The sequence below is a fragment of the Tenrec ecaudatus genome, chromosome 1 (genome assembly GCF_050624435.1).
Source record: "Tenrec ecaudatus isolate mTenEca1 chromosome 1, mTenEca1.hap1, whole genome shotgun sequence".
In the NCBI taxonomy this organism is placed as follows: domain Eukaryota; kingdom Metazoa; phylum Chordata; class Mammalia; order Afrosoricida; family Tenrecidae; genus Tenrec; species Tenrec ecaudatus.
This window is the reverse complement of record NC_134530.1, coordinates 158,541,360-158,564,619: the sequence shown is the minus strand read 5'-3', so window position 1 is coordinate 158,564,619 and position 23,260 is coordinate 158,541,360. Positions and strand designations below refer to the sequence as shown.

At 46.8% G+C, this 23,260-nt stretch overlaps 3 non-coding genes across 3 annotated transcripts; 2 read left to right on the top strand and 1 right to left on the bottom strand.

Annotated features, from left to right (window-relative positions):
* Positions 1-11,213: 11,213 nt before the first annotated feature.
* TRNAN-GUU (transfer RNA asparagine (anticodon GUU)) lies at positions 11,214-11,287 on the top strand. The gene has a single exon. It is a non-coding gene; the product is annotated as a tRNA-Asn (tRNA).
* Positions 11,288-15,407: 4,120 nt separating this feature from the next.
* On the top strand, positions 15,408-15,481 carry TRNAN-GUU (transfer RNA asparagine (anticodon GUU)). Its single transcript has one exon. It is a non-coding gene; the product is annotated as a tRNA-Asn (tRNA).
* Positions 15,482-21,141: 5,660 nt separating this feature from the next.
* On the bottom strand, positions 21,142-21,212 carry TRNAG-CCC (transfer RNA glycine (anticodon CCC)). Its single transcript has one exon. It is a non-coding gene; the product is annotated as a tRNA-Gly (tRNA).
* Positions 21,213-23,260: the final 2,048 nt, after the last annotated feature.

Genomic DNA, 23,260 nt, shown 5'->3' with positions numbered 1-23,260 from the left:
TAGTCAGTCAGGGAAATTAACAAAATAGTATTTGCATAGCAAACTCATTCGGCAGCTTATGATCTGAAGCATCAACAAGTGAGAGGCCTGCCTGGACCATGGTTTAATGCCTAACGGCCCTGAGGTCAAGGAAACCAAGGCTCAAGCCTTGAAGACCCCAGCGTCCTCACCAGCAACGCACCACAGGCTGCCTTCAGGGCTGGCTGAGATACACTGCACTTGGCAACCTTTCCCTGTTGACTTCCACTCACTGACTGTGGGCTCATCCCAGGAGAAGGGCTCTTGCCAGGGGAAGCACGTGGTCCTGGGAAAAGAGGAAGGCCCTCCGAGAGAGGCAGGCACCCAGGGGCTGCAACCATGGGCTCAGACATGGCATGGACGGTGAGGATGGTGCCGGCCAGAGCAGCGTTCGCTGTTGTGCACACAGGGCCGCTGTTGAGCTCAGAACCAACTGGCAGACACTAACAATGACCACGTGCACGAAATGGAGATGTTCTTAGCTTTTACTCTTCAACCGAGCTCTGCCCAGGGCCACGCCCTTCTCCCTTTAAAATCTTCTATTTTAATTGGTTTTCCTGGATCTACCCTTGCAGGATCTCCTTGGAACCCAGCAGCTCCTTGAATGGCAGATTCCTATCAACTGTCTCCACCTAGATGCCAAGGAGCGTTAGCCCCCCCTCTCCCCCCTCCCTCCCTCCCCTGGATTCCTGAGATCTATCCAAATGAATTCAAAGGGTTTATTCTGCCTCTCTCCTTCTCTGTTCCTGGGACTGCAACTGCATGGACAGCAGGCCACTTGCTGAAGAGACTTAGTGGCCTAGAGGTGAGCCACTGGGCTGTGGTCGGAAAGGTGTGCAGTTTGAAAGCACCAGCACCTCTGCAGGAGAGCCAGGCCTTTCTGCTCCCACAAAGAGCTACAGTGTTGCAAACTCAGCTGGCAACTCACTATGAGTTGGCATCACCTCAATGGTAATGAGCTTTTTAAGTTGAGGCCATTTGGTGGTTTCTCACAGATCAGTGATGCCGTGTTATTCTTAGTTATTTTTTTCAGCCGTACATCATTTATTGTTAAACTTGATTAGGAAGCAAAAAACCAAGGAATAAACCAGATTATTTGCCAATAGAAGTTCAAGTCATCAGATGGGGACAAAATTTGAGCCTGGGAAAATGCGGCCATGCGTGCCACCCTCTACGGAGCTCCTTACAGCCCCAGCTTGGTTCATCTCCAATGTCTTCTCTTGGAGTTGTACCTGATTTTATTACCGGTTTTCATTCGAATCCATTGGGGAATGGGCCGATTCTGCTTCAGTTTCTTGGCCAGGAATCTCTTGATCCTGAAAGTCTTATGAGACGACATGGTGAAGTCGGAGCACCACCGCACTCAGGGTGGCAGAGAAACGGAGAGAGGGAGGGGTTATTAGTTATTTTTATCTCTGAGTTTCATTTTGGACAATTTATATTGCTATGTTTACTGCAATATCCAATCTATTGTTAACATCGTCCAGAGATTTTTCACCTCTACAGTCCCCACTCCTATTTAATATCGTGCTGGAGGTTTTAGCTAACAGCATAAAGCAAGGAAGTGACATCAAAGGTATTCGTCTAGGGAAGGAAGAGGTGAAACTATCGTTATTTGCAGATGATATGATTTTATATATGGAAAATCCCAAAAGTTCCACAAGGGGAGTACTGGAAGCAATAGAGGAGTTTGGCAGAGTGGCAGGATACAAGATCAACAAACAGAAGTCCATCGGACTGTTATACACATCAGATAAGACCACAGAAGAAGAAATCAAAAAGGTGGTACCCTTCACAATAGCCAAACACAAATTGAAATATCTAGGGATACACCTGACTGAAAAAACAAAAGATCTATATAGGGAAAACTATAGAACACTATTACAAGAAACCAAGAGCGACCTCAACTAATGGAAGAATATTCCATGCTCTCTGATTGGGAGACTTAATATAGTTAAGATGTCAGTTCTGCCAAAAGCACTATATAAGTTTAATGCTATCCCGATACAATTACCATCATCTTTCTTCAAAGAAATGGAAAAACTGATTACCAACTTCATATGGAGAGGGAAGAAGCCCAGAATTAGCAGAGAACTCCTCAAGAAGAAGGACACCGTGGGAGGGCTTGCTTTACCTGACTTTGGCACATACTATGCAGCCACAGTTCTCAAAACTGCATGGTATTGGTACAATGACAGATACTCAGACCAATGGAAAAGAACTGAAAACCCAAAAATAAAAGCATCAGCATGCACACACCTGATCTTTGATAAGGACCCCAAATATATCAAATGGGAAGCCGATGCCCTCTTTAACAAGTGGTGCTGGAAAAAATGGATATCAACATGCAGATAAATGAAGCAAGACCCTCATCTCACTCCATGCACAAGAATAAACTCAAGGTGGATCACAGACCTTGAAGTTAAACCCCAAACATTAGGGCCATCAATGAGGGAATTGGGACCAACTTGAGAACTTTGGAACAGGGAATACACAGGCTATCAGAAATAGGTAAGGACACAAACACAGAGGAGGCACAAATTGACAAATGGGATATACTGAAGATAAAACACCTGTGTACATTGAAGAATTCACCAAGAGAGTAATAAGAGAGTCCACAGACTGGGAAAACATCTTTAGCAATGACACATCAGACAAAGGCCTTATTACTAAAATCTACAATACTCTGCTAGATTCCAAAAAGAAAAAAACCAATAGCCCACTGGAAGGGTGGGCAAAGGACTTGAACAGAAATTTTACAGGGACAGAAATCTGAATGGCCAACAAACATATGAGAAAATGTTCCTGATCTTTAGCCATAAGACAAATGCAAATTAAAACAACAATGAGGTACCACCTGACACCCTCAAAGGTAGCCCAATTCAAAAAATCAGAAAGCAACAAGTGTTGGAGGGGCTGTGGGGAGACAGGAACTCTCATCCACTGCTGGTGGGACTGTAAGTATGTACAGCCACTATGGAACTCAATCTGGTGATACCTAAAACAGATGGAAATAGAGTTACCATATGACCCAGCAACCCCCCTACTGGGCATATACCCAGAAGAGGCAAGAAACAAACCAAGACCAGACATCTGTGCTCCAATGTTCATTGCGGCACAGTTCACAATTGCAAGGAGTTGGAAACAACCCAAATTTCCATCAACTGACGAGTGGATTAAAAAACTGTGGTATATATATACAATATAGTACTATGCATCACTAAAAAGCAGTGATGAACGTATGAGGCACATAGCGGCATGGGAAGAACTGGAGGAAATCATGCTAAGCGAGGTAAGTCAGGCACAAAAGGACAAGTACAACATGAGCCCGCTGAGGTAAGAATTAAAAAAATTTTTAAAAGCAAAAGTAGCATAGGGAAAAAGCTACTGTATACAAATATTTTAGGGGTGAAGACTGTGTAGTATGGCAGAGACCAGACCAAAACCAGGGATGCACATGGTAGACAATGGTGGAGGAGGCGGGGAAAGGAAAACAAAAGGATGAATATAAGGAAGAAAAGGGGAGTGGGGGCGTGGGGCACTTTTTAGAATTAAAAGAAAGAAAAAAAGAAAAAAATTGATTTCTCTCCTCATCAAGCTGATACGTCCCTTCACCGCCTAAACACGTGGGACATGTTTATTACAGCTCTTCTCATATTGTGCTCATTGCATCATTCATGTCAAGTCTGTGCTTCTGTGGGCTGATTCCCAGTCCCCGAAGATTTGTGTGCTATTTTTATCTTTCTTTACATACGTTATTCTTTACTAGACCTTATGAATCTTTGGTAAATACTAGGCATCTCTACCCTTCTTGGTGTGTGCGTTGTGCTTTAAGTGGGAAGTTTACAGAGTAAATGAGCTCCCCATTGCAGTCTGTACAGATGTTCGTGACTTTGCCCGCACCCCCCCAGCCCCGCCATTGATTAGCATCCTCCTCATTTTGAAACTGGGTTCTCCTTTACATTTGTCTGGATTTCATACCTCTCATCTTTGCTTTTGGGTACATGTCCTTTTGCTTTTATATTATTTACTGCTGTTGGGGACCCCCTGAGCCCAACAGTCCACAACACATCTGCTGGGGAAACACTTGCATTCTTTCTGGGCTGGCTTTTAAGAGCTCAGATCGGTGGGTTCGGAGGTCTAATTTGGACGCAGCCTTGGGGTCTCACCCTTCTAAGAACTCTCCTGGATGGCACCTGTGTTAGACGCTTTCTGTTCAGGCTGCTGGGACGCACACGACGATGAGCTCAGTCTGAGCAGTGTCCGACGCTCCTGCAGCCAGTGTCTGCAAAGAGTTGTTTCATATCGCATAACCAGTTTCTTTTGGGAGGATTAGTATAAGACTGGGCCCTATGTGGTGAAGGTTAAAGATGTCACAGATGTCCACCTTGTCTAAATACCTGCACCACTCCGTCATATGAGTCCTAATCAACTCTGGGGCAAACACCTTCCCTGAAGTCAATATTTAGATCTAGCCCCACTAAAAGCCCAATTTATATTTACACCTGAAGCCATCAGCCAACGTTTGCACACTTGCATTTATGACATGAAGTATACAGATCCAGGCAGAGTCTCACTGGTTTAATTTCTGTACAGACGGGGGCCACCACAGCTGCCAGTGTGTCTGCTCAACTTTGCTTTTCTGGGCGAAGGCCCAGCTCTCTGGCATCCACGGTGCTGCGCAGGCAGCTGAGCACCCAGAGCAGCAAGTGTAGTTGAAGATCACACATTCGTGGCTCATTCGGGCTCGTGTTTTCACCCAAGTGGGAAGTTTGAGGGTTCTCCTGGCAGCTTCCTCTCAGCCCTATGCTGGTCATTACCCATAAGCCGTACCCTGATTCTAAGGTCATGGTCTCTAATATCTTCACTACCCCTGTGTATCTGTACAATGCTGGAGCTACTCTCTTTCCTGAAGGCTCAATCGCTCGATCCCCACTGTGGTTAGCACAGAACTTCGTCCAAGGTCCAGCATGCAAATCACAGACAAACCGACTGTAACTTCATGATTCCTTCCCTGATCAATCAGGGGAATAGTCACTATGACAAGACTATTTCTTCTAAACATTATGCATAACTGAAACACACGAGAATTTGTTTTCCATCTTGTAAGAAGACATGGTGAGAGGACGGTTGTCGCATTTCAGGCTAAGTATTAATGCGCACAGCAGTGGTTCTCAGCCTCCCCAATGCCATGACCCTTTAATACAGTTCCCCATGTTGTGGGGACCCCCACCCATAAATTTATGTATATAGTTGCATAAAATTATTTTCATTGCTACTTCATAACTGTAATTTTGCTACTGTTATGAATCAGGCCACCCCTGTGAAAGGGTCCTTCAACCCTAAAGGGGTCACGACCCACAGGTTGAGAACCACTGGGCTAGAGGATCACACTCTGGCCTACAAAGCTATGAAGTTACTCTTAGTGGTAGGCACATTTGATATCTTTAATTCCGGTATCACTCCCCAGTTCTCTACAATTTCTTCATTGACAGAAGTATTTGCTCCTGGCTGCTGAACCAATGTCTGCCTGTACCAGACTTGCCTATGGAATAAAGAGTCCAGATATGTATAAATTGGGCTACTTTTATATGCACGTGCTCCCAGATGCAGTAAATTAACCATAGAGGACAGAACAGGAACCATATGGATTAGCCAGGTATAAATACTGAGTTCCTCACATGAAAGCTCATTGTACCTGTGAACAGGAGCCAGACAAGTATGCCCTTTATCACTACTCAATTCAATATTGTCCTGTAAATCTTAGCCAGAATGATAAGATAACAAAAAGAAAATGAAGGCATCCAAATTGGAAAAAAGTAACATTCTATTTTCAGATGATATGACTCTCTATGTAGAAACTCAAAGACTATTTGGAAGATTCAGCAATGTGTTTACAAGATTAACATGCAAAAATAAATCAGCTTCCTGTGTACAAATGAAGAGAACTCTGAAAAGGATATCCAGAAAACAATATCATTTACAATAGCAACCCCAAAGATGAAATATTCAAGAATAAACCTAACCAAAGGGGGGGGGAGAACGCATAATAAGACTACACAACACTAATACAAGAAGCCAAAAAAGATTTATGTAGGTGGAAGAATATACTATGTTCATGGATAGGAAGACTTAACATTGTGAAAATGTCTTTATTGCCCAAATCAATTTTTGGATATAGTGCAATTCCAATCCAGATCCCTGCATCATTCTAAAAAAGATGGAGAAACTAATCACAAACTTTATCTGGAAAGGAAAGAGATAGAGGATCAGCAAAGCTCAACTAAAGAAGAAGAACAAAGCAGGAACGCTTCTTTCCTGACCTCAAAACGTACTAGAGTCGCTGTAGTGAGAATAGCGGGGTGCTGGCACAATGAGCGACACATGGACCAATGGAACAGAACAGAAAACCTAGAAATAAATCCATTCCCTATAAGGCATCATGCAAAAAAAAAAAGAATATGTGTACATATATGTGTGTGAGTGTATATACATGTATATGTATACATATATATATACATGCCATAGTGAATGAAGGGGGAAGTGCAGAGTGGAGACCCAAGGCCCATTTGTCGGCCAATGGAGATCCCCTCACAGAGGGGTTTAGGAGAGGAGATGGGTTAATTAGGGTGCGAGGTAGCACCGATGAAGAACATAGCTTTCCCCCAGATCCTGGATGCTTCCTCCCCCCAACTACCATGATCTGAATTCTACCTTGCAGGGCTGGATAGGGCAGAGGTTGTACACTGGTGCATATGGGAGCTGGAGGCACAGGGAATCCAGGGTGGATGATACCTTCAGGACCACGGGGGTGAGGGGCGATACTGGGAGAGTAGAGGGTGAGTGGGTTGGAAAGGGGGAACTGATTACAGGGATCCACATGTGACCTCCTCCCTGGGAGATGGACGGCAGGGAAGTGGGGGAAGGAAGACTCCGGATAGGGCAAGATATGACAAAATAACAATCTATAAATTATCAAGGGCACATGAGGGAGGGGGGAGCGGGGAGGGAGGGGAAAAAAAAAAGGACCTGATGCAAAGGGCTTAAGTGGAGAGCAAATGCTTTGAAAAATGATTAGGGCAAAGAATGTACGGATGTGCTTTATACAATGGATGTATGTATATGTATGGATTGTGATAAGAGTTGTATGAGCCCCTAATAAAATGTAAAAATAAATAAATAAAAATCCACTCCCTTACAAATGATTTTGACGGACGGTCCAAACCCAATTAAATGGGGAAGACGTATCTCTTCAAAAAATGTTTGGTTAAAAAAAAATGTTTGGCAAAATTGGATTCCCACTTGCAGAAGAATGAATCAGGATCCATATCTCAACTCAAGCTGGATTAGAGACCTAGATGTAAATTTTAGAGTTATAAACATCATCAATTAAAAAACCAACCAGGAACAGACATGAAGGCCCTGGTGGTGCAGTGGTTCAGTGTCAGCTGGGAAGCGAAAGGTCAGCCCTTGGATCCCACTAGCTGTTCCTCAGGAGACGGTTAGCGGACCAGGCAGGAATAGGGCAAGCCATGGCCTGATGCAGGTTGGTACATTCTTCAAGCTGTTTAATGCACACAGCATCTGATATTTAACCCCTCCACCTACTTCACAGTAAAATGCTTTAGAAGTGTCTAACCTGTGCTGGTGAGTCAAAGGCAGGGGAGCAGCTGTGAGGAACGAAGCACCTGCCCATTCTTCAAGGGTAGCTTGTCCTAACAGAGCATGTCACTGGGACACCTCCAATTTATCATTCCTGATCTAACAGAATCTGCTTCAAAGTAACAACTACCAATTCATTCAAGTTCTCGAGGATCACACTTCAAGGTTCGGTTCCATTTTGACAACTTTCTATCTTTCCTCCTAAGGGATAGGAGGGGGTCAAGGGAGCAGGCTGAGGGATAGGAGGAGGCTAAGGGTTAGGAGGGGGTAAAGGGAGCAGGCTGAGGGCAGGGCCCTCTGAGGCCCTGTGCTCAGGTCCCTCTCCTGCAAGTCAGAGTGCCTCATCTCTCCCAGGTGTGGTGCAAACACGCCTGCGTGCCCCAGGGGTCCCGCTCTGTCTCTCTGCCTCTGGGTCCAGGCTCCTCTGGGGGATCTGTGGACTCTACTTTCTGGGCATTTTCCAAAGGGTTTTTGTGCTCCCCGGAAGGGCCATTTTCAGTCTTAAACTTCTCCAGGGTCCCCCGCATGAGGCCTGGCATGCTTCCAAGGATAGTGTGTACCTGAGACAGTAATAGGGGAACTTCCTTTTCCCTCATGAAAGTTACTTGGATTTACAAGGGTCCCAGGTGGATTCTTTCAGCGTTGAGAAGCAAGAAACAAGGTAAACCATCACAGAAACCTGACATATATACTTTGTAACCAGTAATGCATCTGCCCTTCCTCTCCCACTCCAAAAAACCCTCAAAGAATCTTCCTTCCTTCCTTCCTTCCTTCCTTCCTTCCTTCCTTCCTTCCTTCCTTCCTTCCTTCCTCTGTTTCTTTTTCTTTTATTGCAGCTTCATAGATGGGTTTGGCCAAACCTTTTATAAAGTGTTTGACCTTGTTTCTACACTCCCAACCTCGGGCCCAGAAAACTAGCCCTATTTTGAGAAAGATCTTCCATTGTTCTGAGACAGAAACGTTTTCAAATACACCTTCTCCACACTGAATAATGTGCCCCGCAAGAGCTTTCCCTTAAGGACTGCCACCCTGGATAGGTCATTCCTGAGTCTGGCTGCTTCACTATGCTCAAAGGTTGTCTCTAGACGAGAGCAATCAGGTTCTATAGCCAACCCACCGTAAATGCAGCAAGTGGTATCTTGACATCTCCTGCTGATACTGATCCGTGATTCCAACCCCTGGGGAGGGCTTGGGGGTGTTATGGGTCAGCAAACACTAGGTCAAGACAGTGACTCACCTCATTGCTTATTTATTGCATAACCCACTTATGATATTACCTACAAGGTGGTACCCAAAGATAACCGGGATTATGTTTTTCAAAGATATGTGGTTTTTTTAACACAACAATCTTATCACCTTCAAGGTACTCTCCATTGCCCTTAATACATTTGTTAAAACTTTGATTCCATTCTTGGAATAGTTTTTCAAACTCATCTGTTTGGATAGCTGACAGCATTTCACGGTTTTTTTTTCCTTCTTCACCTCTTCTACATCATCAAATCGCTGTCCTTCCCTCTGCATTTATGGAAGCAAAAAAGTGTCAGGGAGCTAGGTCTGGTACATGGGGCAAGAGAGGCATGCTGGTTTTTGCCACAAACTGGTGCACTGAGATGGCTGCATGAGCAGGTGCATTTTCATGGTGGCAAAACCAGTCCCTTGTCTGCTGCAAATCCTGCCTTTTTGTTTTTTTGGTCACACGCTGTTACACTTTCTTTTCAGAACCCTAAATAGAAAGCTTGATTACGAGTCTGACCTGATGGAACACACTCCAAATGCACGACGGAAATTGACAGACATCCAGAACGAGATTTATCATCAATCCACATTTCACCTCTAAAAAATGATTTTATTGAGAGCTCATACAACTCTTATCAAAATCCAAAATACATCCATGGTGTCAAGCACGTTTGTACATTTGTTGTCCTCATCATTCTGAAAACATTTGTTTTCCACTTGAGCCCTTGGTATCAGCTCATTTTCCCCCTCTCTCCCCAATTCCCCCTTCCTCATAAGCCCTTGATAATCATAAATTATTATTGTTTTGTCATATTCTACACTGTCCAAGCTCTCTCTTCACCCCCTTCACTGCTGTCCATCCCCCGGGAGGGGGTTATATGTAGATCCCTGTAATTGGTTGCCCCTTTTCACTCCACCCTACCTCCACTCTCACCACTGGTCCTGAAGGGATCATCTGTCCTGGGTTCCCTGTGTTTCCAGTTCCTATCTGTACCAGTGCACATCCTCTGGTCTAGCCGGATTTGTAAAGTAAAATTGGGATCAATAAAGTTAGGGGGGGGGCTTTTACCCTTCTTGAGACAAGAGAACTGCTTGTACACTTGAGTTTTCCTCAGAGAGCTGTCACTGTAAGCTGTGTTCAACATCACAACAGTTCCTGTGGCGTTTTTCCTGAGCAGGAAACAAAATTTCACAGCTGAATGCTGTTCTCTTAAAGCGGTCATCACAAAAAAAATGAAGTGGGAGCAAAACTGCTTTTACTAAAAATTCCACTGTGACCAGAGAGCATTTTCCCCAGCGATGCCACCGAGTGAACTAACTCAGAGTTTCTGGCCTTTTGGGGAAATGGGAACTATGGAAGCTCCGCTCACCCAGAGCACTTCCTGTTTTTTTGGATGCCCCTCTTATGGCTCATATGTTGGCTCCAATGTGTATGCTTCAGGAAGGCTATGTAATCCCCGTTATGCATACCCATTGGGAAATGCATTCACACTCAGTCCTGACACGGGATAGGGAGCCCCTGTGCCTCACTGTCTGTTTGTCTGTCTTTAATATTGTCCACAATCGCAAAGTCTCTCCTGGGGACTAGTTAGAATGTTGGGGACCCCTCACTCCGACAAATGACAGAAAGGCAATGCATTGGCCAGCATTATCCTCGTTTTGGGTTTACTGGGGAACATCACATTCTTGATGCAAGCATCTGATCTCAGTGTGTAACCAGAGAATATAAAGATTTCAATTTGAAGACACCTGGCATCTGCAGGAGCAGAAGCAAAACCAACCACACAGGCGGAGTAACTCACACCTACAGTTTCGAGAGATGCTGTGGGAGACCGTAGAGTATCGCCTGCCTCGTGTACGGGAAGAATCAAACGAGAGAATGAGAAAGGCCTGTGCCTCGGCCGCACAGCTCTCTGGACAGAGACCAAGCCCGCACCTGTGCTTCCCAGCTCCCATTCCTTCCCTTCCCGGTTCCCGTGCCCCTCACTCCCGGCCCCTCCCGCCCAACCTGCCGCCTGCCCGTCCAGCGGGGCCGGGCGCCGCGGGCTGCGGGACTCAGGCGACCCGGTGTCTCCGGGGCCCCGAGGCTTCCGAGGCAGGTGAGGAGCAAGAGCGACGAAGGCCACCCGCTGCCCTTCTACCTTGGGGATCACCCACGTACAGATTCCAAATGTGACAATGGCGCCATTCGTGGCCCCAACCTGCCGGTTTTCTGAAGTTTTGGGGCAGCGCAAGTGTTCTCCAAAGCGCGGAGTCTTGATGAATGAATGCCCTGTGCCGCGGCGGCAAGAGACGCAGTCTCTGTGGCGCAATCGGTTAGCGCGTTCGGCTGTTAACCGAAAGGTTGGTGGTTCGAGCCCACCCAGGGACGGGCGGGCTCACTTTTAAGATGTGAGCTGTTGGATTTGTGTTTGCATGGCAGACCCACACCCTCTCCTTGGAAGACAAAGAGGAGACCTTGTATGACCCCTCCTTATCTGTCCCGGACCCTCCACTGCTGTCTAGAAGATTCAGATATGTACGCGCCCGCATTCCAAATACCCCTTACCAGGAAAACCCACCATTGCTCCCATGAGCACTGGCGGTGATCCAAGCAAGACAAAATCCTCGACAACTGCAATCTTGACCCCCTTTAGCACACTGCTACCGAGTGGTTTGGCCGTGAGGATTTTTCTTCTCCTTACACTGAGCTGTAACCCGCGTGGAAGGCTGCAGTCCTTGATCGTCATCAGCAAGTGCTTCAAGTCCTCCTCACTGTCAGCAAGATGTCACCATATTATTCTGTTTTGAAACCCTTAAGGATAGGATGGAAACAATACAACGTGGTGAGTTTTAAATAAAAATACCAGAATATCAAAGTGAGCTGTTCTGTTAACTCATACTACACCCCAAAAAGAGTCTCTTCAGGTGCACCATGTATATCCTAATGAAGAGCAGCAGACATCCGTGCAGTTCCCTTGTCTTGTCCCCACACCTGCCATTGTTCATGTCAGACTGCTACCTTATGTTTTGAACACGTGAAAGTTATATATATATATTTATTTATATACACACACACACATGAAAACCAGCATTAGAAATAAAGAATTAAGAAGGAAAGAGGAAGGGTAGACATGGAATCTAACCAATATCCCTTATGAAGATATATATGCTAAGTTTTTATATATTTTATTTTTTAATCATTTTATTAGGGGCTCATACAACTCTTATCACAATGCATACATACAACAATTGTGTAAAGCACATTTGTACATTTGTTAACTTCATCATTCTCAAAACATTTGCTCTCCACTTAAGCCCCTGCCATCAGGTCCTCATTTTTCCCCTCCTCCCCAGGTTCCCCCTCCCTCGTGAAACCTTGATAATTTATAAATTATTATTTTGTCATATCTTGTCCTGTTCGACATCTCCCTTCACCCACTTTTCTCTTTTCCATCCCCCAGGGAGGAGGTTATATGTAGATCCTAGTAATCAGTTCCCCCTTTCCACCCCACCCTACCTCGACCCTCACCTCTGGTCCTGTGGGGATCATCCGCCCTGGATTCCCTGTGTTTGCAGTTCCTATCTGTACCAGTGTACATCCTCTGGTCTAGCCAGATTTGTGAGGTAGACTTGGGGTCATGATAGTGGGGGAGGAAGCCTTTAAGAAGGAGAGGAAAGTTGTATGTTTCATCGTTGCTACACTGCACCCTGATTAGCTCTTCTCCTCCCTGACACCCTTCTGTAAGAGGGTGTCCAGTGACCTACAAATGGGATTTGGGTCTCCACTCAGCACTCTCCCTCATTCACGATGATATGATATTTTTGTTCTGATGATGCTTGATACCTGATTCCTTTGATACCTCGTGATCACACAGGCTGGTGTGCTTCTTCCATGTGGCCTTTGTTACTTCTGAGCTAGATGGCCGCTTGTTTAACTTTAAGCCTTTAAGACCCCAGTCGCTATTTCTTTTCATAGCTGGCACCATCAGCTTTCTTAACCACACTTGCTAATGCACCCATTTTAACTTCAGCAATGGTATCAGGAAAGTGAGAGTCACAGAATGCCAGCGTGTTAAAAGAAAGTGCTCTTGTGTTGAGGGAGTAGTTAAGTAGAGACCCAATGTCCATCTGCTTACTTACCATATAAATATATGTACATGAAGCTATATCCCAATCGTTATATATTAACATATTTACATATGAACATGCCTTTATTTAGACCTCATAAATGCCCTTTGCCTCCTGGTTCTCGCCTCTATTTCCTTTTATCTCACTATCTTGTCCCACTAACATGCTCAGCCTTCATTTGGGTTTCAGTAATTCCTCTTGGTTACATTGCCATTGATCAAGCCCTAACAGGCCTCTTACACGCGCTTTGTCACCGATTTTGTATCACTTGTTTTTCCCTAGTCAGGGATATTGTCCTCAGGCTTGGTGGGCCAGGGCGTGCTCCACTCTCTCTTCCTCCCCCTTCATTTGTTCCCATGTGCTCTGACCAGACACATCCCTCTGCCTGAGCTGTAGCTTCAGTGGTGTCCTCTGAAGTACAATTTTCTGAGTGGAGAGGCATAGTTGGGATTGGGGCCGAGGGCCATGTCTTAAGGCTTAATTTTTCTTATATCAGGGTTGCAATCAAGTGATAACTCAAAATCCATTCTTATAGCCGTTGTTATCTACAAGTCTCTACTTCAATTTTTGGGACAGCAAGAAGAATGGTAATACATTCGTCATCAAGAAGAATAGTTCCAGATCTCTCTTGAAGTCCAATGCAGCCTGTGACAGGACGCAATCATTAATGCCCACAAGGAAGCCCACTTTATACAACTATTCTTCAAATTAAAGCTAGTGATGAAGAAATGGAGGAATCCTACCAATTTCTGCAGACTGAAATGGACCAAACAGGCAATTGAGACACATTCTCACTGCGGGTTAGAATGGGAAAACTGGACACAGCGAGGAAGGACCCACAGTTCTACGAGATGATCTTGATGCTGGAAACAAAGCTGGCCATCTCCTGAATAATTTTGGAAGAACCAATGACTTCTTCATTGCAAATCTCTTTTTCAATAGCAAAAATGACACGGACCTTACCAAAAGTTAGGATATGGACGCACATGTTCACTAAAAAAGAGACACAAGAATTTTCTTACAGTTCTTTGCATAATTTCCGCAAATATCCATCAACTGTGCTGTATTAGAACAATGAACTACAAAGTTAGGCAGTGTTATTTGCAACAATGTAGGTATTATTGTTAGGTGCCAACCCACAGGGACCCCGTGTACAACAGAGGGTCCCGTGCCAGCCTCACAATTGTTCCCGTGCCGGCGCCCATGGCTGCAGCCACCAATGTAGTATGCCTCAAAAAAGGAACGGGAGAGAGAAAGGGGGGAAAGCCAGATCCCAAGAACGCGTATTCATGCAGGCGAATCTCAAGAACAGCAAAAATAGCCTTAGGCGGGGGATCTCAAACTAGCGATTAACTAGAGATAGAGATGATTGATCTTTTCTGCCCATTGACCTGTCGGATGTGTTAAAATTCAACAGTTGCTGCATGGATTTTGTGGGAATTGTGTACTAACTTGTCGGGTACCACGAAATCAGTGCCACTCGCAGCGGCCCGATGAGGCGGAGGAACGAGTCCATTGGGTTTTGTTGACTCAGATGACAGGTCTGTCTCCGGCTGAGTCTCTGCCTGGTTCCTCAGCGGGTACGCAGAAGTCCGGCTCCATTCCAAAGCCATCCCCAGCCTCGTGGGCAGCTGCGTGAGGGTTTGCGAATTCCGTCTCCCAGAGGGCCCGTCTCCCGGGCAGGGCTGAGCTCTCTGCCAGAGGAGCGAGCCTGGTCTCCCTTGGCAGAGCAAAGGGTGGTGCAAAGTGCTGACAAGCGCTCCCCGCAGCCAGCTTTGACACTCGATTCTTTCCTGTCCGGCCGGCAGACGAAGACGCAGTCCGGCGCGTCTGCAAGTCCCCTCCATGCAAACAAGCCACTGTCTCGCAGATCGCTTCCAGGTCAAGTTTTGGGTCTCTGTCCCTACTTCCAGGGAGTTTCGCGCTCTTTGGGGCTTGGATGCAAAGGCATCCGCAGGATCCCGCCGGTCGCAGCCCGCCTCCCTTCGTCCTCGCAGCTCCGTCCACACTGAGCGCCAGCCGGTGCAGCGGGCCGCGGAGCGCGGCGAGCGGAGCCGGGACGCAGAGCGAGAGCCGCCCGGCGCCGCGGGCTCCGAGCCTCGGGCCCCACTCGGCACAGGCGACCCGGAGCAGCGCAGACGCGGAGGCTCTGGGGCCCGGTGACTTCCGAGGCAGGTGAGGAGCAAGGAGGGACGACGGCCATCTGCTGCCCTTCTGCCTTGGGAATCACCCGGCGTGCAGGTTGCAAATCGACAAAGGCGTCATTCATTTGCCCAACCCACCTGTTTCTTTTGAGACTCTGGGAGACAGCACACAGTATGCCCACGACATGAGGACATGGTGTATACGTATTCCCTGTAGGGTGGTGTGAGTGTATCAGGGTCTCTGTGGCGCAATCGGTTAGCGCGTTCGGCTGTTAACCGAAAGGTTGGTGGTTCGAGCCCACCCAGGGACGGGGTGTACGTTTTAGTCTGTAAATCCGTTTGGTTTGGGTCTGCACTACACACCCTATGGAGTAAAGGCAATGAAGAGACGTCATCTGTCTCACCTACTTTACCTTTGTACACAACACCCCGCACTGCGAGCCAGCAAATTGTTTCCTAACTATAACCGTTTCTATGTAAGACAGAGAAGTGCTGTTTTTTTATTTTAAAAATTCTTTTATTTTTTAAGAGAAGTGATTTTGATGTTTTGGTTTGTTTGGGTTTTTTTGCTTTTGAATTTTTTTTGACGCTGCAGATCTTTAATTTTATCTTTCTTTTGGAATGGAGCTTTGTGTTTTATTCATGGGCCTTCCCCCATTCCTCCTGCCCCCCTTGGTGTGGTAGGGAGGGCAAGGTAAAGGAAGGGAAGATGAACTAGGGGGGTCGGTATGCAGCTGCCCTTGGTGGGCATATTCCAGGGCAGTGGCAATGGTGCGCATGTCCAGCTCGATGCTCTGAGGCCAGTTCTCCCCGTCCCCGATTTCCTTGAGGGCGGGATTGAATTGCTCCATCATCCCCATCCACGGGCCAGTCGTCTTAGCAAAACTAATGGCCTGATGCGCAGGGCCTTCTCCTGGTTCAGCTTCCTCTGGTTCACGTAGGCTTGGGCCAAGCACATCCAGGTGGTCCACCAAAGTGTGGGCAGGTGGCTGCCTGTCGCCCCATCTTTTCCTCGCACTCACTTGCTTGGCCTGGTGCTCCTTCAGCAGGCTGTACAACAGCATGGTCGCGTGGGCTGGGAGCTGGGCATGGAGCACACTGGATCCCCTTTGCGAGACAAGTGCAAACTTAGCCGCTGGTCTCCAGCGGGGGTGGGAGCTGGAGCTGCCCTCTTTTGGGAGCGTGGCTTGGTAGTGAAATATCTTGGCTGAAGGGAATGCATATCAATCTTTTAAAAAATCATTTCATTAGGGGCTCATACAACTCTTTTCACAATCCGTACACACATCATTTGTGTCCAGCACATTTGTACATGTTGCCATTATCATTCTCAAAACACCTGCTTTCTACTTGAGCCCTTGGTACCAGCTCCTCACTTTACCCCCCCCCACCTTTCTGCTTCCGCCTCCCCTGAACCCTTGATAATTTATAAATAATTATTATTTTATCATATCTTACACCATCCGACATCTCCCTCTCCCAGTTCTCCGCTGTACGTTCTTCAGGGAGGAGGTTACAGGTAGACCTTGTCATCTGTTTCACCTTTCTCCCTCACCCTCCCTCCACCTTCCCAATATCGCCACTCTCCACTGTTCCTGATGGGCTCATCTGTCCTGGATTCCCCGGTATTTCCACTTTCTATCCGTGCCAGTGTACATCTCCCTGTCGAGCCGGTTATGTAAGGTAGAATTGGGATCATGATAGTCGGGGGAGGAAGCATTCAAGAAATAGAGGGAAATTGTATGTTTCATAGTTGCTACACTAAACTCTGACTGGCTCGTCACCTCCCCACAACCCTTCTGCAAGGGGATACCCAATTTCCCCCAGATGGGTCCTGGGTCCCCACTCTGCACTCCCCCTCATTCACAACGCTAGGATGTTTTTTGTCTTTGATGCCTGATTCCTTCGATGCCTTGTCATCACACAGGCTGGTGTGCTTCTTCCATGTGGGCTTTGTTGTTTCTTAGTTAGATGGCCACCTGATTGTCTTCAAGCCTTTAAGACCCCCAATGCTATATCATTTGATAGCAGGGCACCATCTGCTTTGCTAGCAACTTTTGCTTATGCACCCACTTTGTCCTCAGCGATCAAGTCGGGACAGGCTGGTGTGCTTCTTCCATGTGGATTCTGTTGGCTCTCAGCTGGCTGGCTGCTTGTTTATCTTCAGGTCTTTAAGACTTCAGGTGCTGTATCTTTTGGTAGTTGGGCACGATCAGCTTTCGTCACCACATTTGCCTGTACACCCATTGTCATCAATGATTGTGTTAGGCAGGTGAGCATCTCAGACTGCCGACTTGTTAGAACAAAGTGTTCTTGTGTTGAGGGAGTACTTGAGCAGGGGCCCACTGTCCATCTGTTTCCTTAATACTAAACCTATATTAAACATCTCCATTGCATTTCTGGTTGTGGAATCACAAGTGCAAAGACTGTCTAGATTATATTTATCAGAATATTTCTACAGATGGAGGGCTTTGGAGGGGGAAGGAAACTTTGCCTGGCTTAGATCTTGAGCATCCCCGTGTGTCTTTGAGGCAGTGACGTAACAACTATAGCAGGGCTTTGGCCTTTCCTTTCCTTTCTAAAACATGCTCAGCAAACTGCACCCGATAACTACAGTTTGGTAAATTGCTAGGTTAACAATTATGACATATGCAATGTTTTATACAGCAACTAATTTAATAAAATCACTATTGTGAGGGAAAAAATACTACACCTATAAATATATGTACATAGATCTATTCCCCTCTCGTCGTATATAAATATATTTACATCTTTACATGCCTGTATTTAGATCTCTATGACTACCCTTTGCCTTCTAGTTCTTTCCTCTGTTTCTTTGTACTTTCCTCTTGTCCCACTATCATGTTCTGCCTTCATTTGGGTTTTAGGAATTCCTCCCATTTACATTGCCCTTGATCCAGCCCTGCCAGACCTCTCACACCCTCCTTGAGACTGATTTTGGTTCACTTGTTATTCCCTTGTCTCTGGGCTTGTTAACACCCTCTTCCTTTCCTCCGCCACCCCTACCACATGTCAATCTTTTATTTTTTAAATATTGGGTATTAGTGAGGGTTTACATTGCAGATGATATTTAACCCAACAATTTAAGTAACTTATCAAAGGGGGCTTGCACTGCCCTCCTCCTTCTCCTCTCCATCTCTGAGAATGTTATCTTTCCACCTCCGTTAACACCGATCTCCCCTCCAGCCTACTGTTTCCCCTTTCTTCTCCTTCTACCCCTGGAAACCATCAGAGTCTGTTTCTTTTGATATAAACAATTTTCATCTACTTTTCTTTTATGATGTGATCTCATATAATATTTTCCTTTGTTGATGGGCTCACTTTACTCGGCCTAATGTCCTCCAAATCCATCCATGTCATGACTTGTTTCACAGGTGAACTCTTCCTTAGCAATGTGCAGTATTCCATTGTGAGTGTGCACCAGAGTTTACCTGTCCATTCTCCCATGGATGGGTATGTAGACTGCTTCCCTCTTCCTGTTATTGTGAGTATTGGTATAATGATGAGATGGGTATATATGCTCATGTTATGGTTTTTATTTCTGTGGGACATATGAGGAGTAGCCTCCCAAACCCAGAATTTTTCTTCAAAGCTATGTATTTAATTTTTTAAAAACAAAACAACCTTATTACCTTCAAAGCACTCTCCATTACACTTACTACTTTTGTCAAATCTGCAAGTCCATTCTTGGAAACATTTTTCAAACTTGTTTGTTTGGGTGGCTGAAAGCACCTCCTTAGCGTATTTTGTTCCCACACCCCCCGCCCCATCTCTTCTACGTGTCCAATCACTGTCCTTTCATGACCCTCTTCTTGCGTAGAAACACTAAAGTAGTCACATGGAGCGAGGTCAGGCGACTCAGGTGCATGGGGCAAGAGAGGCATGCTGGGGTTTTGGCCCAAAACTGGTGTACTGAGATGGCTGTGGGAACAGGTGCATTTTTGTGGTGGCAAAATCAGTCCCTGGTCTGCCTTTTTTGTTACACACAGTTGCACTATCTTTTCAGAACCTTGAACTAGAAAGCTTGATTAACAGTCAAATTGCAAACAGAAAGCTCCAAATGCACTACAAGTGGACACTTTTGTCTGTTCAGGAAGTTGACGGACGTCCAGAACGAGGCTTTTTTGAAAAACTCACTGTGAGCAGAGAGATCCTTCCCAGGTGATGTCACTGGGTGCACCAACTCAGAGTGAGGTGCTCAATGCTCACCTAGTGGGGAAAATGCAAACTATGACAGCTGCTGGGCAGAGCTTGTTTCCAGTGTTGTTTTTGTTGGTTTGTTTGTTGTTGTGATACCCCCTTATAAACCTAGTGAAAGGATTGCTTGGTTACATGAAGTGCCAACCACTTTTCACAGTGGTTGTGTAGCTTGACAATCTCATGAACAGTGTACGAAGGTTCCAATAGCTCTCCACCTTTCATTGTCTGATTTCGAAACCCCCGACCTCTCGCTGTCAGTGTGTTGTGCAGTAGTAGCTCACGGGTTGATGTGCCTCTCTCGATTGGCCAGTCACCGTGAGCCTTCCTGCATGTGTTTGTGGCAGCCCGGATGTCATCTTCGGGGCAGTGCTCGCTCCACCATCTGGGCCACCTTAAAATTGGATTATTCATAGTTTCATTGCTGAAGTGTTGTTATCGTTTTACAGAGATTTCAGTCTCTTGTCCAATAGGTCATTACCAAAAATTTTTAAACACGTGGTGGGTTTACATTTTTGCTACACATAAGTGTCTTATTTTTATAAGGCCTTAGTCCCCTATTGTGTGTGTGTGTTTACATAATGTTGGTAGTGTGTTTATGCCCTGGCTTAGGGAACTGAGGTTTGTCCCTACTTTTTCATCCATTAGGCTTTTTATCTTCAAGACATTTTGGGATATGGCGTGAGGGATGGAACCGATTGGTTCTTCTGTAAATAGATCGCCAGCACTATTTGTTGAAGAGACTGTCTCTTCCTTCCTGTATAAAGTTGGCGACTAGTTTTTCCTTTGAAGAACGATGCTGGGACAGGATCAGGATTGTGTTATACTTGTAGCTTGTTTGGGCTAGTATTGGCAGTTTCACAGTGTTAACCAAAACGTAACTTGTGGCCATCGAGTTCTTTTTAACTCATAGCCACCCCGTTGGACAAGGTCAAATGCCCCTTGGGTTTTGGAGACTGATTTTCTGGAGTATGAAGCCTTATCTTTTTTCCCACAGAGGCGGATGGGGGGGTGGGGAGGATGATGTCCATCTGCTGACCTTACAGCCCAAATTGTTACCCATAGTTGTTGGTTTGTTGTTTTTTTTTTGGGGGGGGGCAGTGAATTCTAGATGCTACTATAGTCACTTAAAATGTTATTTGTGGGTACATCTTCGGCTCTAAAAAGAACACATGCACTTGGACTCGATTCTGACCCCTGGCGACCTCCCCCGCAGAGTGAGAGGTTTCGGGGCTGTGCGCTCCACGTGGAGCCGCTGGCGGAGGCTGCGGGCTCGCATCTGCTGAGTGCGTGAGGGCACGGTACCCAAGGGCCCGTGCGCAGGGGAAGGATGAGCGCGTTCTCCCGCGTCAGCTCGTCCTTGGTCCGCGCCGTCCCTGCCGCGGCGGGGTTGGAGCGCGTCCTGCAGCCTCCTGTCCATCCATCTCTCCAGGTTTCCCCTTTCCCCTCGGCTTCTTTACCGCGCAGGCCCGTTTACAGGGGCTGGTCTCTCCGGATACGATGTCCGAAGTCGCGAGTGGAAGTCTCACCATCTTCGCAACCCAGGAACATTCTGTGAACTTCTTCCAAGACGGATTTGTGTGTCAGGCTCCCCAAAGTCCATGTTTCTTGCTACGGAAATGTTCAATGATCTTCTCGGCTCAGGTCGTCTCCCTGAATCACCATATGGTCGGGCTTATTCTTGCAATAGATAATCCTGCACAGAAGGGAGACACTCTAAGAACCTCGTGTTGAAGAATAAAACAAAGCAAGTTGCACTGGCCGGGAATCGAACCCGGGTCACCCGCGTGGGAGGCGAGAATTCTACCACTGAACCACCAGTGCCCCTGTGCGGCTTGTAGCATAATTATACCTAGAAGTAGGACAGCCACTGAGTAACAACCTTCCCAAATAGGTCTTCTATATGTAGAAACCAAAAAACATGGTTTCATTAAAAGGAGACTTCCATCAGGCAACAGTCTAATGTGAAGACATTCAAATGGAAGTACTACACTATCAAAGTGAGATTTGTTGTGCTTGGTAGTTCAAACCACACACTGAAAAGGCTCTTTCCAACTGCATAACAGACCCAGAGGCACAACATGTCAGGAATTTATTCAGGCCACTTGTTTATGCCCTTTCTCTGAATTGTCAATCTCCATCTGCTACCTTATATTTTTATCGCAATTTTTAAACTGCGCCGCGGGCACGCACACACACACATAAAACAACAACCATCCCAAACGCAGGAGACTGGCAAATCCCCAGCCTTGGAAATAAGTAAGAACGGGAAAGGAGCTGGCGGGCTGACATGGACTTCTGCTCCCGTGGAGAATCGCTTTACAAAAGGGACTCCATTTTGAATGCGGTGACTTCAGCCTGGCTCTTAGAATTCACCTCTCATCCACCTCCCTCTAACCTACCTCCCCCTCCCCTGCTCAAGGCCAAATCCCTGGAGCCAGCTCATCCAGGAGCCAGAATGTTTTCTGAAGATATGCACACTCCCCTCTACCTGTCCTCAGACTGATGAATGATAAGATTAAGGACCTCTTCCCTGCTGAAGGCCCTGTGTGCCCAGCTTTCATCCTTCCCAGCTGTGCCTGCCAGCAAGGGGTATAAAAATGCTGCCTGAATTCCCCAAGGCATGGTTTCAATAGCTGAATACCCTGATTGCGGAACCCGCCAGCAAGCTTCTCAATAAAGCCTGCTTCTAAAACTTTGCCAATTGGATCTTCAGTTCTGTTTCGCGCCCCATTAAACCTTACACTTCTAACAGCAATTCCTGAAGCTCTTTGGTAAGTATCTCAACGAGGAAGACCGCAACAGAAATGGAAAGATATGACTAGAGGTACGTAATGCCTTTGGGAGCAGTAACAGCACATGGTCACTGTACAGCTGTGTACTCGCCTTCATCTCTCCCATTGCCGTGAAGAGATAGGCAGATGTTGACTCTCTTGGTCCTTGATAAATTTTACCTTCTTACAGTCATTGAGCATGACCAAAAGAGCTGCCATGACCACTGCTGAACAAAAGCAAACACATAAATTACATTAAAATGAAAAGTGGCTTCCAATGTGGAGGAGAACTGGCAGCGAGCAGAGGGCAGCGCAGTCTGACCTGGGGGAAGTCTGTTGCCCTGCACCGTCAGGGAATCGGGAAAGCTTAGATGAAAAATGCCAAGGTCCAGGGAGGCGACCCAATTCAGGTACAAGGCCAAGTGCTAGCAAACAGGGAGACTTATTCCGAATCTGGATGCAGACCTGTTGAGGCAGAAGAGAGCTGTCTCAGCCGGGCTGAGGCACAGCACCCATCAGCGCTGAGCTCAAGGACTGGCGCCCCTATAAACTGCAGCGAAACGAGGAACACGGCTCCTCTGGGGTGGAGAATGCACGCGGAAGTTTTCCTGACCCATCGGCACCATCAACGCTCCAGTTGAGGAAAGGCAGGGACTGTGTAGACCCATGTCCACATTTGAAGGACAACAAGACAGGACCGTCTAAGGAATCCGACGTGGTGTCTGCAGGGAAAGCCTGGTCCCCAGGAGAAGGGGCTGAGCCCGTGGAAGGAGGGCGCTGCCACCAGCCAAGACTCCGGCAGCGCAGGGGCAGCGGGTTTTCCAGCGCAGGCCTGGAGGTCAGGAGTCGGGTGCCAGGGCCCTGTTTGCAAGTGTCTTCTAGCCACACGGCCCCCCCTTGGGCGCCTGCCTGTCTGAGACTGGAGATCGCGGAGGGCCTTGCTCCATCGTCACCCAGGGCGCCACCTTGTTAGAAAGTCGCCCCCTGCCCAGGTCCCGGTCCCTGTGCGTCCCCACACGGTCTGCGCGTCTCTGAGTGGGGTCCAAGGTGGGGCGGGGAGGAAAGAGCCTGGCGGGCCTGTGAGCGCCCACTGGGCTT